The sequence below is a fragment of the Haliotis rubra genome, unplaced genomic scaffold (assembly GCF_003918875.1).
Source record: "Haliotis rubra isolate DU_JTF1 unplaced genomic scaffold, ASM391887v1 Scf595, whole genome shotgun sequence".
In the NCBI taxonomy this organism is placed as follows: domain Eukaryota; kingdom Metazoa; phylum Mollusca; class Gastropoda; order Lepetellida; family Haliotidae; genus Haliotis; species Haliotis rubra.
Window position 1 is genome coordinate 30,059 of NW_025767296.1, and position 16,816 is coordinate 46,874.

A 16,816-nucleotide genomic window follows, 5' to 3' on the forward strand; every position below is an offset into this window, starting at 1 on the left:
TGACAGCGACGTGTTTCACTGCTACGGGGACCTCTGGAAAAGCGAGGGAGAACGCGTCAATGACGTGTACCGGGGTATCAGCAAAATCGACCCAGTTGCGTATGGGATATGGCTTCATGCAAGACCAGCTAGACAAGATATCGGACGGTGAAAAGGCTATCGCCCAAACGTACGGGAACAGGTTCTGCGTGCCGCTCGACATCGAGTTGCTCACGGGACACGCGCCGTTTTACCAGGCCGCGCTGGGTGATAGGCTTGAATACAAGCTAATGTTTAACGACTACAGCAAAGTAGTGCGTACGCCGAACGGTGATGAGGCCAGTTACACCGTAGACAATATCTCTCTGGAGTTCGACATGGTCACTCGCCCGGAGCTGGCCAGGCAGGTTCGAAGCCAGTACTCTGGAAAGGTGGCCATCCTGTACGATCGCATACTGCGGCATAGATCAGTTGTGCAGGATAAGAGCGACACTGTGTGGAATATCAACCTGAACGTGCCGGCGCGATCGATGAAAGGCATCCTGGTCGTTCCCGAGGATTACAAGCCGTTCAGGAGGGACAGCGAGAAGTTTTTCAACCCTGAGATTGAAAAGGTGGAAGTGACCATCGAGGGCATGCCCAACCAGCTGTTCAGTCATGGTATGAGGGCATACCAGCAGTGGGATGAGATAAAAAAGCTACCGGCCATCAAACAACACCCATACATAACGAAAGACTTGGACCTATCCTCCGTGCAGATCGGTGAATACCTGACCACCAAGTACGCGCTGTGGTTGGACATGCGATCCACGGATGACGATAAACTGCACGGTAGCGGTCGCCGCATCGACAACGGCAGCGAGGAGATAACCATCCAGATTACCAAGACAACTCAATCCGCGGGCAAGTTGAAATTATATCTGTACGTGATTATGGACGCGCAACTTAATATAGACAATGGGAGATTCGTGCAAGCCATCTACTGATGGCGGCTAGCCATCTAATGGGTGCAGGCCACTGCCTGCTGATTTGCCCCGCGACCCACACTGCGCCATAGTGTGTGGGCAGACTGGCTGTGGGAAGACCGTTTTCGTGTTGGATATGTTGGAGGGGTACTACCGGGATGTGTTCGACAATATCGTTATCATGTGCCCTTCTCTGCAAATGAATAGAACGTACACGGAAAGAACTTAGGTGATGACGGACCCGGACGTACACAGAGTCGACCCGGGGACACGTCTGCAGGACTGGTTGAAAGCTTATCACAACAAATTTAAAGGGGAGTCGACGCTGTTCATACTGGACGACTGCAGCGCTAATCGCGAGATAACAAAAAAGAGAGACATGCTATCGTACCTGGCCTTCTCCGGCCGGCACGCAAATCACAGCGTCTGGGTTCTAACGCAGAAGTTCAACTCGGTGTTGAAAGACCTCAGGGAGCAGATGCGATGGGTGGCCTTATTCCACTGCAAGGACAGGGATTCGTTCGAGGAGTGTTTTAGAGAGACCGATGTGATGAGCAAATTAAAACGAGAACGGGTAAAGAAACAGCTCGCTGAAACTAAACATGCTAAGCTCGTGCTCAAGACCGACCAACCCGTGGCCTATAGGGTGTTTTAGCTTAGCAATGCTAAGCAAAGCTAAGCAAAGCTAAGCAAATGCTTAGCAAAAGCTAAGCAAATGCTAAGTTAACTTAGCATGACTTTTTTTGAAGTGTTCGTCGTGTGCAACTTAACCTTCATTTCGCTGTGTTTTGCCTGCATCGGGTATTATATTGTTAAAACTAAAACTTGCTTGTTACATTATAAGATGGAGTGTGATGAACTGCTCAAACAACTGTTGGTGCCAGGGAACGATGATAAGCGAGGGGACGATGATAAGCGAGAGAGACTGGTGGCGTTGGCTGTTGGTGGCAAAGCCAAACATTACTTTGGGGACTACACTCCCGATAAAATTCACAAAATGTCAGCCGAAGAAATCGATAAGCTGTACGGGAGATACGAGGCTAGACTCGGGGCCGAGATGACAAAGACTATAGGATCAGCTATGACCCAGATATACACTGGTATTGCGTCATACTTCCTTCCCATTCCCCAGGAACGCCGACTTTACCTGTGGGAGGCCCTTGAGAAAGACCCTTTTACTGAACACGCCTTGAGCTCTATCAGCTGCGTGCTGTACCACAAATACGGTATGTTTTTAGGCCCGGTGACGGCGGCGATTATCACGGCAAAGCATTGCCAATTTAAGGAGGGGAAAAATAAAAATATTAGTATAGATTGATACTGCACAGGAGGAGACCCCACCCCAACTGGGGGAACCCAAACTGGGGGAAACCCCACCCCAACTGGAGGTGAACCCTCCCGAGGTGAACCCTCCTACAGTCACCAGGCAGAAGAATCCTAAGAGAGTAGCTGCCGGTCAAAATAGGTGGTGTAATCAAAATAAAAGTATCACGTGGAACCCGGCTCCACTCTTGTTGATTGCAGGCGTAACTGCTGCCGTGGCTATCTCATGGTTATATACACGACCCAGGGAGGAACCTCCGCAATTAGAGGTCAACCCACATATCATGTTATAAAATATAGATTTATATATCATATACATAATGTCTGAGGGGAAAACGTTCGTCAACGACGCATATCACGCCACCGTGGTCGCCAGTCTAGCTGTAGGGTACGCTCGGTTGACCAAAATGGTGCTTAAACAACCGACTATCAAGCTAGATTTCAACCTGCAGGATATGGGCATGCTCATAATGAACCTTGGTATGGCGATGGCCACCAAAGACATCCTAGTAAAACAAGGGATCCTACCGGAAAATATTATGAAGTAAATGCCATTATATATAGGATGGCTACGATCGCCATGATGGTCGGTGGGGCGTTAATAAATGCCCTAGCATTTTCAGGGAGTAATTTCCTCTTCTCAAAGCTACGAGAGTCACACGTGGCTGAGATTCAGGCAGAGAGGAAGCGGCACGACCTTGCTGTGGAACGATTACAAGCGGCGCAATCCGAGTACGCGAAAAAACGTGTCCAGAGGATCGATTACATCAACAAACAACTCAGGCGTGAGAGCCATGCTGTTAAAACATTCCACGATGTCGACGACGCAGTGAGAGAATACTACCTACTAACAGGTAAACAGTTAAAACCACTCCATAAGCCCACACTCGTAGGTAGGAGATGCAGGACTGAGGGGTACTGTTGTTTCCACATGGGAAGCCCTAACTACACGTGTTCTGTGTGTGGTATCGGGGTGAAAGGGCACTACTGCCTATGCAAAGCTCACGGGGTGAACGTAGTCAGACATCACCTCATCTATGAGAATAAAAAGGCCTACATAAAAGAACGTAGGCGCCTTCTTAGGATAGACCCCCAATTAGAGGAGGACACACCTAGGGATAACTATGTTTGTGGAAATTGAGCCCAGGGAAAGTTGCCTGAGAAGCTGGCAGATGGATGTGGGGAAAAGTATAGATATCAGTGTCCTCAAACCCATGATTGTTAGTGAACTATATAAGGGGTGCTCGTTTACAATCATGGTGAAAGTAGGGTTTGATGTGCCGTGGGCTTGGAATTACTTTGATGGGGGACGAGTAGATGTGCATGGGAAGATAGATATACTTGTTGACGACTCGTTGCAAGTAATACAAAACACCCTACTGTGCTGCGCATGTTCCAGGTGGGTCGAGGGAATAATCGATAAGGTCTATCTAGATATTTACTAAAGGATTTTATGGGCGCCTCAGTATTTTTTTATCAAGGTTGGAGGAGTTACCGCCCTTGCCGGCGGCCCAATTAGAGATTGATATACTTAGGTGTGTACGCAACTATGACTACTATTCGTGAGCTCAAGCAGATCGCGAGACAGCGGGGTGTGATTGGTTACTCTAGAATGAGGAAGTCAGCCTTGTTGCGGTTACTAGGCCTACAAGCCCCTCCTACGGTAAAACAACTAAAACTCCAAGCAAAAGAGCTTGGGTTGACGGGTTATTCCAACCTGGGGAGAGCCGGGTTAGTCGCATGATTAAACGACCCCGTTCGCGTTCAGCTCCCCACTGTAAAACAACTAAAAGTTCAGGCATGCGATTTGGGGTTAGGTGGTTATTCCCATATGAGGAAGCCACAGCTTGTAGAACTATTACGGCAGAATAGAGCTATTGACCTACAGTTCATACCCACTGAGTGCGCTGTAGGTAACTATTTGAGAGGCTGGCGCATGCATGTTGATAGGAACATAGACATCGCCGATATCAAGCCTCTAATCGCTGATAAAGTCAATCAGGAACTAAACGATTTGGGAAGTATAAAGTTTCAAATCACAGTGAAAATGTCGCTCGATAAACAGGTGGGGGGAACCCCCGCTGGGTTCACTGAGTACGTTCAGCGTTACTTCTGAGGTAGACAGGAGGTCGTGACTCATACAGAGACCATAGACGCATCAATCGATACCAGTTTTCAGCAGATACGAGAATACCTAGAACGCTACACACACATGGGGTCCGGGTGGGTTGTTGATAAAATCGATAATGTCTATCTAGACATAGCTAACTACGTGCCGTTCAGAGGTGGGTCATATCTAGACTTGCCCCCCTACTATAAGAAAAACAGGCCATGGTCAACGTCAAGAATAGAGGTGACGATTGCCTGAGGTTAGCTATCAGGTCAGCCTTGTTTCCATCTGACACTAATTTGAACAGGCCTTCTAGTTATCCCCAAGACGATGGGCTCAACTGGTATGGTATAGATGAACCCACCCCCATATCCCAGATAACTAAAATAGAAAAACAGAATGATATAGCCATAAACGTCTTTGGGCACGAAGGTAACACAACAATAGTTCACAGGGTCAGTCCGTTGAGTCTGGGTCGCCGCCTTATTAATATATTCATGATCCAGCGAGGTGATAAGTACCACTACAAGTGGATAAAACATTTTAGCAGGCTGTTGTACGACCAATCAGCACACCGAGAAAAAAGTCACTTCTGCGAACGATGCCTACACGGCTTCACACGAGCTGATTTATTAGAATCCCACCGGGAGGATTGCCAAGGTGTGGGGCAGACGGCCATACGAGTCGACATGCCTAAGGAAGGTGACAATATCCTAAAATTCGGCAACCACAAGAACCAAATGTCTGTCTCTGAGGAAGAAAAAATTATTGGGAATGCACTGTATGCAGTCGCTCCCATGCATATGACCCAAGCCGACCAGCTAGCTCACGCCTGTAGCACTAACTGCCACGTGTGTGACTCACCACTGAATGGTGATTCTGTGAGAGATCACTGCCACGTCACCGGTAAGTATAGAGGCGCCGCTCACAGCGCGTGTAACCTCAAGCTTAGAATCACCCCCAAGACAATAAACATCCCCGTGGTCTTCCACAACTTGAGAGGGTACGACTCTCACTTGATCATGCAGGCCATCGCGAAAGTCGACGGCAACCTGACGTGCATCCCCAACAACATGGAGAGATACATCTCCTTCAGCTTAAACGGCTTGAGGTTCATTGACTCGATTCAATTCCTCCTGTCGTCACTCGACAGTCTGGTCAAGGCCAACGAAACCTTTCCCATCACCGATCGATATACTGACGCCGAGACTCGACCCCTGCTGATGAGGAAGGGTGTGTACCCCTATGAGTACATGGATGGCTGACCGACTCGACAATATCCCAAGACGAATACTCGCACGCGATTAACGTATGGAATAAACTTGGCTGTAAGAATCTGGGTGACTACCACGACCTGTACTTGAGGACAGATGTACTGTTGTTAGCCGACGTGTTTGAGACGTTTAGGCGGACGTGTTTCAAGCAGTATAAACTCGACCCCGCATGGTACTACACCAGCCCAGGTCTGTCATGGGATGCCTTGCTGAAAAAGACCGGAGTTAAGTTGGAATTGCTCACCGATTATGACATGCACCTATTCATTGAGAAAGGCTTGCGAGGCGGGATTTACATGGCATCCAAACGATACGCGAGAGCAAATAATCAATATGTGAAGGGCTACGACCCGAGCGAGCCAACCAATCATATTCTCTACCTCGATGCCAACAACCTGTACGGCTGGGCCATGAGCCAGTATCTCCCCACAGGGGGATTCGAATGGGCATCGCACGAGATTGATGTTATGAGCATCGCGGGCGATTCGAGTAAAGGCTATATCCTCGAGGTTGACTTGGAATACCCCAAGGCATTACACACATCACACAACAGCTACCCCCTGGCCCCCGAACGTATAAGGGTTAACCCAGACTGGATGTCTGAGTACCAACATAACTTGTTGGGTGGGCGGGTGACAGACGTTGAAAAACTCGTGCCCAACTTAATGAATAAGACCAAGTACATCGTTCACTATCGCAACCTACAGCTGAACCTGTCGTTGGGTATGAGGCTGACCAAAATACACAGGGTGCTCATGTTCAACCACAGCCCCTGGATGGAGCCATACATCAGAATGAACACAGACCTCCGAAAGCTTGCCACCAGTGACTTTGAGAAAAACCTCTACAAGCTCATGAACAATTCGGTGTTTGGTAAGACTATGGAGAACCTGAGGAAACGCGTGACCATGAAGCTGGTTCGGTTGAATGAGGAAGAAAAGCTCAGGAGACTGATAGCCAGCCCGGCGTTCAACCGGAGCAAGATATTCACTGACGACCTGGTTGCCCTACACATGAAGAAAAGCCACATAAAATTCAACCGGCCTGTTTACGTGGGGATGAGCATCCTCGATTTATCGAAACACCTGATGTACGACTTTTACTACTACGAGCTGAAAAAACAGAACGGCGACAGGTGTGAAGTACTGTACACTGACACGGATTCCCTGCTGATGCAGATTCGAATCGAGGACGTGTACGAGGACATGAAAAAACGCCACGATTTGTATGACACCAGTGACTACCCCAAGGACCATGCCATACACAGCAGGGTAAATAAAAAGGTCCTAGGTAAGATTAAGGACGAGTGTGCTGGCACGCCCATAGCCGAGTACATAGGTTTGAGGCCTAAGATGTACTCCATACTGAAGGCCGACAATGGTGAGATCTGGAAGGAGAAGGGTGTTAAAAAGTACGTGGTGAAACAACGCATCAAACACGCCAGATTCAAGGAAGCCCTGTTCAAGACCCGTACCTTCAGGCATAAAATGAACACGCTTAGAAGTGATGGGCATAGGATATACGGACTGACTATAAACAAGAAGTCCCTGTCGCCGATGGACACTAAACGTTGGATAGCTATTGATGGGATCAACACGTACGCGTACGGGCATGAGAAAATTGAACCAAGAACATAGGTGTACATAGGCAATGATGTCACGGAACATCGCCGTACATAAGCTGGCTAAAATGGCGCGAGTACCCCCAAACGAAGCCAAAGCGTGGCTTGAAAAACAAGCCCTGTGGCAGATCTATTTACCGGCACCACACTACGTGCCTAGAAGGAAGTTCGGCATTAACATACCCAATAGCGTTCAAAGGGTGACCTCCTATTCTTACCCCACGATAAGAGGTACAAGTATGCCTTAACTGTCGTGGACGTGGCCAGTCGCTACAAGGAAGCCGAACCCATGACCTCAAAAGACTCGGTCCAGGTAGCCCGCGGATTCGAACGTATATACAAACGCAGTCCGCTGACGTGGCCTACAGAGCTGCAAGTTGACCCCGGGCGGGAGTTCATTGGTGTCGTGTCACACCTGCTGGATAAACACGACACCAAGGTCAGGCGTGGCAGGGTCGGAGCCCATCGCAGCCAAGCCATAGTTGAGAGATTCAATAGGACTTTGGCTGAGCGCTTATTCAGACATCAGTATGCGAGAGAGATGACCAACCCGGGGAAACGATCGACTGAATGGGTAGCGCGGCTACCTCAGGTGGTGTCGGCCATCAACCATGACGCCACTCGGCTCACCGGCAAGAAACCGGCAGACGCTATCAAACTAAAATCAATAGTGGCAGAGTCGGCTGCACCATTGCGTGGGAAGGAGAAACAAATACCAGATAGGTCCCTCTTGAGGTACCTATACCTGCCGGGGGAACACGAGGGTGATAGCCGTAAGCGAGCCACCGATCCGATATGGTCAGTCAAAACTTACAACATAGATAAAGTGGACATCAAAGCCGACGAGCCTAACTTGTACTACTTGAGAGATGGGCCAGGTAGACGGTTCGTTAGAGAGGAATTATTGATCATACCGTACGGCACAATGTTACCTCCTGTCAACGTGGCATAGCGGCACAGTAGTGCCACGTGTGGGCTGGAAGCTAACTGGGGGCTCAAAAGTAGTAGATATACTGGGGCGGGATCTAAGGGCCTGACAAAAGCTTTATTTGTGAAATAAGGCTTTGCAGAGGGTTTTGTTGGACTTGATCTCATACCCCCATTATATATATTACTCAAATTGATTAGTGATAGAATGCACAAGGTCTTAAAAATGGGACAACAACTGAGATCGAAAGTAGATAAGGACATAGATACTCAAAATAAGTTTCCTCTTGTAACGACCTTCAACCCTAATCATGATAACCACATGTCTATTGTCAAACGCCATCTTTTTATTTTAAGTCCAAGTCAAAAAAATGAAAACGATTTTGAGTAAATCTAAGTTTAGTTAAGGTTTTTGAATCAGTGGGTTATTGGTGGTTACATCAAATCACGTGACAGTTTAGTTCATAATTCTTTGCCAAACTGCCTTGACTGGCTCAAAGTTCAGGTTCATATGAAGTTGGAGCCCTTGGGAATGCCCACTCGTTGTCTTAATATCATAGCTCCGGAATTATACATGGATGTCATCAAGGAAAACGTCCGGTGCAATATGTTATTAGTGTTTTCTCAGAAAACTTCAGGAATTTGCTATCACTTTTGAGGAATCGCCCTGCACCTTTGAAACTACATGTTAAGATGTACATTTTTTAGTGACAAAAGACCGATGGGTCAAGGAATGATGTGTTTCCTTCATGTGTCAATGCGACAGTGATGATCTTTTGGACAGAATTGAACTTCTTTTCTGTGATTGTGAAAAGTCAAACAAATCATGTGATTTTAAGAGATTTCTAATGGTACTACGTACGAAAAAATATCCAGTCTTGACTTTCCACTGAAACAATACTTTTGACGTAAATCGAAAAAAGCTGTGAAAATCAGCGATGACTCAACGAACTATACATACTCTATGGTCACATATATAAAAGATGATGAAGTTGAAATAAGTTTGGCAAAGTACGTTTTGAGCAGGCACATTCTGTATCTCCTTCTTCAGGCTGTTTATTTATGCAGTAACTGACACACTCTGTAGGAATATGACATCACATAGGAACTTATGACGACATAATGCGTTTAGCAGCAATAGCATACTATTATGTACACAAAATCATGTTTTGCCATTCAATTTGGCGCATATTTAAGAAATACATATCGCTCTACCACCATGTATCTTGATTAAAAAGCAAACTTTCGCCCTGAACTATTATACTTAAAGCATGAGGACGCTTGCAACTGCCTAGTGAAGCAACTGCAAACCAAGAAACAGGATGCAACGGGGTAGTTTACAGTAGGAGGCTGCAAAAAGTGTACATTGTCGTCTGGTAATGTACTGTCGGTGCCTATGATCCTTTACCGAAGCATATTACAATTATGAATAAAATATGATTCTTTCAAGAGTAAAACATGCACCGAGAAAACCTTGAACTTGTCATTACCACACTTATCTAAGTGTTCACTGAGAGGAATAGTGCGATTTCGGGATTGTTCATTTTTTAATTTTTGTTCTGTTTTCCCGATATACTTCTCATTACATCCAGAACATATAATGACATAAGTAGCATTTCTAGTGTCACAATTAATGTCACAATTGTTTAACAACAAATATCTCACTGGGTGTAATGTTAATTGAACTGTCTTCAATTATAATTTCACAAGTATGACAACGAGAATCTCCACATTTAGAGACATCAGTTGAGACATCAATATTTTTGAGTAGATTGTTGGGTTGCTTACGGCTGTTAACAAAAATAATGAAGACCCCGTCCGATCTGTTTCATACTAAATGCAGAAAAATTCTCCACAAGCGGGTTGACCTAAACTTGCTCAAAGTAAAATTTCCTTTTATGTCGAGCATTACTCTTGCAAGTACAAGGTTTCATGTCTACATTTCACTACTTTTTTATGGTAGATATGTGTAGAGACCTAGCAAATTTGTCGAAGCAATGACAAAATGGAACACGCAATTCCCAATGTTGTATCATTTTTTCAGGTGAACAGTCAATCAATCACAGGTAACAATAATTGACATGTTGGTTCAAGATCATGTATACAGGAATACATGACAAGCAGCTCTGTTTTAGGGGGGAAAGGGGCCGTATTCAGAGCAGAGTGACGACACAGACGTATTAGGATTGGAAAAAGCTGAACAAAGACCAAACGATCAGTCCATACCATAGATTTCAACCTCGCAGAGACTCAGAAGTATTCCGGCTCAGTGTAATGGTGAAGTATCGCCCCCTACCATCACAGATCACATCGTACACAGAGTTGCCTGTTGCAATGTTGTTGGGGAAGGTGTAGCAACGTACGCCAGATGTGGAGCGGCTGGAGTTACTCGGAGAGAGGACAGCGGTTTCCATTCCCCAAGGACCTAAAATGATGATCCATGAATGACAATATAAAACGTATTGCATGAGGGTCAAATGATATCCTGAACAACATTAGAAACGCACCACCCATATAATACGAAATAACCCCGGCCAGACTGAAATGTACCCATGATATCTGAGCATCGTCGGTTCATGTTAGTGCGGTGCGTATCTAATGTTGTTCAGTATACTTTAAACCTTATTTTGTTCTTTCGTACCTGCGAGGTTCAGTTCAGAGGAGACTAACCACCCTGATTATATTGCATTCGAACTGGATGGAATAATCAGCCAATCAACAGCAGAGAACCCCATATGGAACATGTATGGATTTAAGATGATTCACATTGTCAGCAGATGGTCAGCAGAGAACCCCATTCACCCCTACGCATGGAACATGTATGGATTTAAGGATGATCCCATGCTCATTTCCAGAAACCAGCGTTCTGTAACCGTTACGTTTAAAGTATATACTGAATGGCCATGAAAAGAATATTAGCTGGGAGTGAGTGCCACGATTTCACGCCGTTTTAAGAAATATTCCATTATTATCAAGGACACATTTCATCCATATGAGAAACGACTCTGGGTCTTAACGAACGAACGATTTAAATGCAGGGTCAACGCCCGTAATTTTAAATAAAGTGAAGTAAATCTTATATCGCATGTACATACATCCTGGATACACGTATATTCTGACGTCGTGTATCCTGTAGTGCTGTCCCAGGTCCACCGTCAAAACACTTGGTGGACGTTTGTAGTGGAAGCAGGAGTCCCGGTTCCCATCCACAGCTTTGCTTGCAGACCGGTAAGTTTTGTCTCCAGGTTCAGAAACGGCACGTTTCCCGTAGGCAACGTTTTCTGTTGGAAAACAAAACATCACATTTACTCCAAATATTGACAAAATGTAAATGCTATTGTCATGATTTGCACTTAAGTGTTGCCTGATTTCCAAAATTTCCTGGAACAGAAACTACAACATGCTAACACAGCACCGTGTTACAGGAGATGTTTAATGGTAATATAAGAATGATATATTTAACCGAGTGCTTTACAATCAGACCCTTGAATGAAAAATTCCTTATCTGAATGATGACGATAATCTCTTATTTATGCTATCTCTATTGGTGTGTTATATATTTTGCAAGAAAACAATTCGTTTGTGAGATAAAATTATGTACTTGCATAACATATATCAATGTGCGCTCAGTTTAAAATATACGCCTTAATTTGAAGATGATGTACTACTGGCCTTTTGCCAAACATAAGACTAACTTCTCTTTCAGGTCGGAATATGTTTCACATGATCGAATGCTGGAGTGAGTGAGTCACATCGGCGATATTTCAGCCATATTGTGACTAAAACTTGCTCTAGATTCATAATACATACATATAATATATAAAACCCTGTCAACAAAGGACAGTCAAATTACCAGATTATCACAAAATGAGGTAAGAAGGTTAGCATATATCTTTGATAAAAGTAGAAAACTATTTTTGGACAATACAGTGTAAAAATGGGCTATAGATCACCAGCAACTGAAGGTAGATCACCATACACCATGGATAATATAAGTAGTAATGAGATAAAGATTACATATGTGGTGATTCGGGTCCAGCAGTCCCCCACAAGGTCTCAGAGTATATATATAGGTAAAATTGTATTTACTGAGAAATTGTACATGTTGGATATTGTTATTGAAACAGTGTGCCTAATATTTAGAAAACATGACTTTATTCTTTCCAATTGATGAGTATTTGTTGTACCTTTTTGACAAGTTCCTCCGTGTCCTCCCACCCAGCCTTTATCACAGCCATCTCCACAAACTCCAGTTGTCTGGTTACATGAGTGTCCGCAGTGGCAGGAGTAGTTACACGAATCTCCCAAACCTCCCTGCTGGACAGGACCCTGAGAAGAGGCATAAAGGCAATATAAGCGTGAAAAAGAGGAGAGACGACTCCATTCATGGTCAATAAGTGTTTTTCTACAATGTTATACAATATTTCAAACCAGATTAGGGTTCAATTAAATGGATTTATGGTCCGGACTTGGACGCAAATAGATTATTTGTCCATTATTGAACGATATGTGATCACTAAGATACCTCAACCTCATTATGATATGTCAAACCTCCGATTGTGTCTGCAGAATTTTGTACAGATTCTAATACTTTTGTACCCAGCCACCACAAAAATGGAAGTCGGACAACTGGTTCCAAAATATTCACTCTGCTCAGAAAGTGTACACCTAAATACAATTATTTGCTTGTCGCCTGACGTTGCAGCAAACAAACTTACCTTCATACAACCAAACCATGAATTATTCACACTCAGGAAGTCAAATTTAACAATCTCGTGTTGAGGAACAGTGGATATATTTTGAAAAAGTCACTTTTAAAAAATATAGTATCATGTATCGTATTGCTATTAATTAGTGACAGGTGGTCTATAGCTCCTATTTTATTGGTATTACATGTAATATTGATCTTTGTGTTGAATAAAGTCTTTTATCAATTGAAATGGTTAGTTTTTAGATTCAAATTGTGATAACTTGCTAGTGTTTTACTATCCTTTGCGACAGATATTTCTCGTCACTATATTGCTGAAACGTTGCCGATGTGACGTAAAACTTAACTCACTCACTCACTCACTCAATTAGTGACAGAGAGTTGAAATCTCACAGGAAATTCAGTTTTAGTGGGTTTCCGATCTGACTGTGAAAACATGACGTTCAAATGCTTAAACATCGCAACCACTATAACTGGTTCTGTTCTTGACATTTGATCAAAAACAATCTTGACAGTGGTGTTACAAAAAATGTACACAGTGCAAGAAGAATACATACCACATTTGTAATTAGTAATTGAGTAAACTATCAACTCACCAAATATAACCTGTATCCAAAACTCTCCCACGACTGTTAATACAAGCAGTGTCTTCCCAACCGCCATTTTGACAACAAAGAAGTGAAATTCCTCGAGAGAGAGCCAGGTGTGTGAGGTAAAAGGTATTACATTTCCAAGGTAAAATCTCTGTGAACAGCGTTTATCGACACCCTTCCGGATCCATTATTAAGTCAATAATGTATCACGATATGCTAATCCAGTTAAACCAGGATGTATGTGGTTCAAGCGACATCCCAGGAGATGTCATGGATTACGATGTTCCTATACATAGCAGAATAATTACAAAGCTATAAACTGTCGTGATGTACAACCTTAAGCTATATTTACCGACAACTGTGTCCAGTAAATTGAAATGGATGCAGAGTTAACCATAGTAAATGTTATGAAAAGCACGGTAACCTACTGTAGGTGCACACCATTGATGTTAGCCGAAACATACAACTTTGTAAACATTTCCACGGGTGCTTAAATTTGTTCAAGGCATAATGTCCTAGTACGTGATGTAGGTGTTCATATTCACACGGAAAATGTAAAGATGTTATCTGTTTGATCTGTGATAACGTCCTCCTTCTCGCCAGCAGGAAGTTGTGACGGGAAGGTATTGATCAGGAAACAAATCACCAGACCAAGATGAATACAACAATAATAGCTTGTCCTAGTCACGACTGACCCAGTGCTGTCGGCAAAGTGAGTGTATTTGTAAATGATTGTTTCTGACATAAACCACGTATAAAGTAGTGAGTGGGTTTAGTTTTACGCCGCTTTCAGCAAAATTCCAGTAATATCATGGCGGGGGACACCAAAAATATGTTTCACACATTGTACCTATGTGGGAAATTGAACCCGGGTATTCGCTTCGGCGTGACGAGTGAGCGCTTTAACCATAAACGGAAGTAGTGAGTGAGTGAGTTAAAACTGAACGTCACATCGGCAATATTGCAGCCATATCGTGAGGATTTGAATAATATATAAAGTCGTAATAACTAACTTTAAATTATGAAACCCTGTCAACGAAGGACAGTAAATTAGCTAGAGGATAACAGACATAGATATAAAACTAGTTCGAAAAGCTAAAACTTTCAACTAGAGAACACAATACAATATAAAAATAGGCTACATATTGCCAACAACTGAAGGTAGATCACCATACTAGGGACAAACGGAAGTAGAAATATATAACATAAGTAAGCATATTCTCAGTCTTTCACAAAATGTTTGATGTGTAATTGGCGCAAATATGGCAATATTTCATACATTTCACAAATAATGTGTATTATCAAGGCATATGTACACTACATTCATACATTTCACAAATTATGTGTATTATCAAGGCATATGTACAGTACATTCATACATTTCACAAATAATGTGTATTATCAAGGCATATGTACACTACATTCATACACTTCACAAATAATGTGTATTATCAAGGCATATGTACACTACATTCATACACTTCACAAATAATGTGTATTATCAAGGCATATGTACAGTACATTCATACATTTCAGGTATGAATACAGTGTACGCCAACCAGTCTTACGTCACTACCAGTGCAAAATACCTCGTCTTCTTGACTTAAACCTGTATTACCGCCCGCCGTATCCTTAACTCTGTCAAACACCATATAAATCTAACTTTGACCTGTGCGTTCGACATTTCGGAATGACACTTTTTAGGATGTCTTTTATGCATTGTTGAATTATCCTGAACACTCTATTTGTTTAATGGAAGATATAGAGTACTGATATATGCTCACTATATGTTATCATAGTTGACAAATGAACACAGATAATTAACTAGTAATTGACTTGGTTTAGCTGCATCACACCGCATCCTGCACTAACTCCATCACAACAGTGAAATAGACTTACTACAGTTTGAAATCACCGGACCGACAATTTTTATCCCATTTAAATACCAGCAAATTCAACGTGTAACAAACATCGCTTGAATGATTCACAGCAAAATCATTTTTCCATGCAATATTTAAGCTTGATAATAACGTTTCATGAATGTCGAAGATGCTGTACATCTGTATCAAAGGTGGAAATCAAAAAGATCCAAAACGCATTATATGTTATCCCTATTGTTTCCAGATGGTAAAGTAACAATATCGCTTATTAAAAGGGCACAAAGGATCAGATGTCATGGTGAAGGGCGTTGTCATCTTAAAGGAAATCCTTAAAAAATAACATTTAAAAAGGCGGATGGTGGAAAACGCGCTGTGGGATCTCAATTGAATCCTTAGTTCCGGATAGAGGCTTCAGTGTAAAGTAGTTCCGCTTCAGGTCAAAAGCGACATCCCTGTAACGATTTTTAAGTCATCTCACAAAATGCTGTGTCTATCAGGATGGGAAATTTACGTGCTTGTAAAACATAAACAATATTGCAATCACTGCTACAATGTGATCACACTATATTCATGCAGAATGTATGATATTATGCATATTTATGACAGCCTTGACCCCGATGAAGTGGGTGAGTGGGTTAACATTAAGCCGCACATTGACAAAATCGAAACAGTCAAGTACCAGTTCGTGTAACTGATAGTTGGTTGTCCACTTCTTTGTGTAACCTTCAAGTACAGGTTAGTACTCACTTTAAGGCATCAGAAGCGGTGTCACAGATGTGTTAACTGCTGCTTTGGCTGCAGAAGCGGCCATTAGTTCCACTGTGGCTGGGCAACTGACACAAGACGATGTCGTATTGATCAGAAGCATGTTCACAGTGCAATTCGATATTTTCAGTTATAAGTGGATTTGCACACGACATGCTATTTAGGGGATAACTGTACTGTGTTTGACGAATTGGGGACGTATACCGGTGGTTATATATACGCAACTTTAGTTATATGGGCTATATAACCACCGCTATACGCCCCCAATTCGTCAAACACAGTACAGTTATGCCCATTCTATTTCAGCTCGTTTTACGCTGGGTTTTTTCGTGAAGGAAATTCATTATTTAAACCAGGTCAAAGTTCCTCTTGGTCAAAGGTTAATCAAATCACTCCTTGAACTTACACTATCGCCAGAAAAAACTATGTTCTCAAGCTGCAACATATTTATTATGTGCACACTGACTAAATCTGACAATGATGAATAAATCATAGTGTTATAGTTAAACTGGACGGAATTGTCATGAAACCGCCCTCTAGTTATCAGAAATGAGCGGGCCTCTGCAAATGATAATGGCCCGCTGATACCTCAACGACTGGCAGTTCACACACCGGCGCAATGATGACTTAGCATAACATCACGCTGGCTTGCCGCATGGAACTCTGGGTAG

At 43.3% G+C, this 16,816-nt stretch overlaps 1 long non-coding RNA gene across 1 annotated transcript; it reads right to left on the minus strand.

Annotated features, from left to right (window-relative positions):
- Positions 1-10,548: 10,548 nt before the first annotated feature.
- LOC124255146 lies at positions 10,549-13,661 on the minus strand. The gene is made up of 4 exons (XR_006892630.1): positions 13,504-13,661; positions 12,387-12,528; positions 11,295-11,480; positions 10,549-10,624 (listed from the first exon to the last, which is right to left on the minus strand). It is a non-coding gene; the product is annotated as an uncharacterized LOC124255146 (long non-coding RNA).
- Between the last annotated feature and the right edge of the window lie 3,155 nt (positions 13,662-16,816).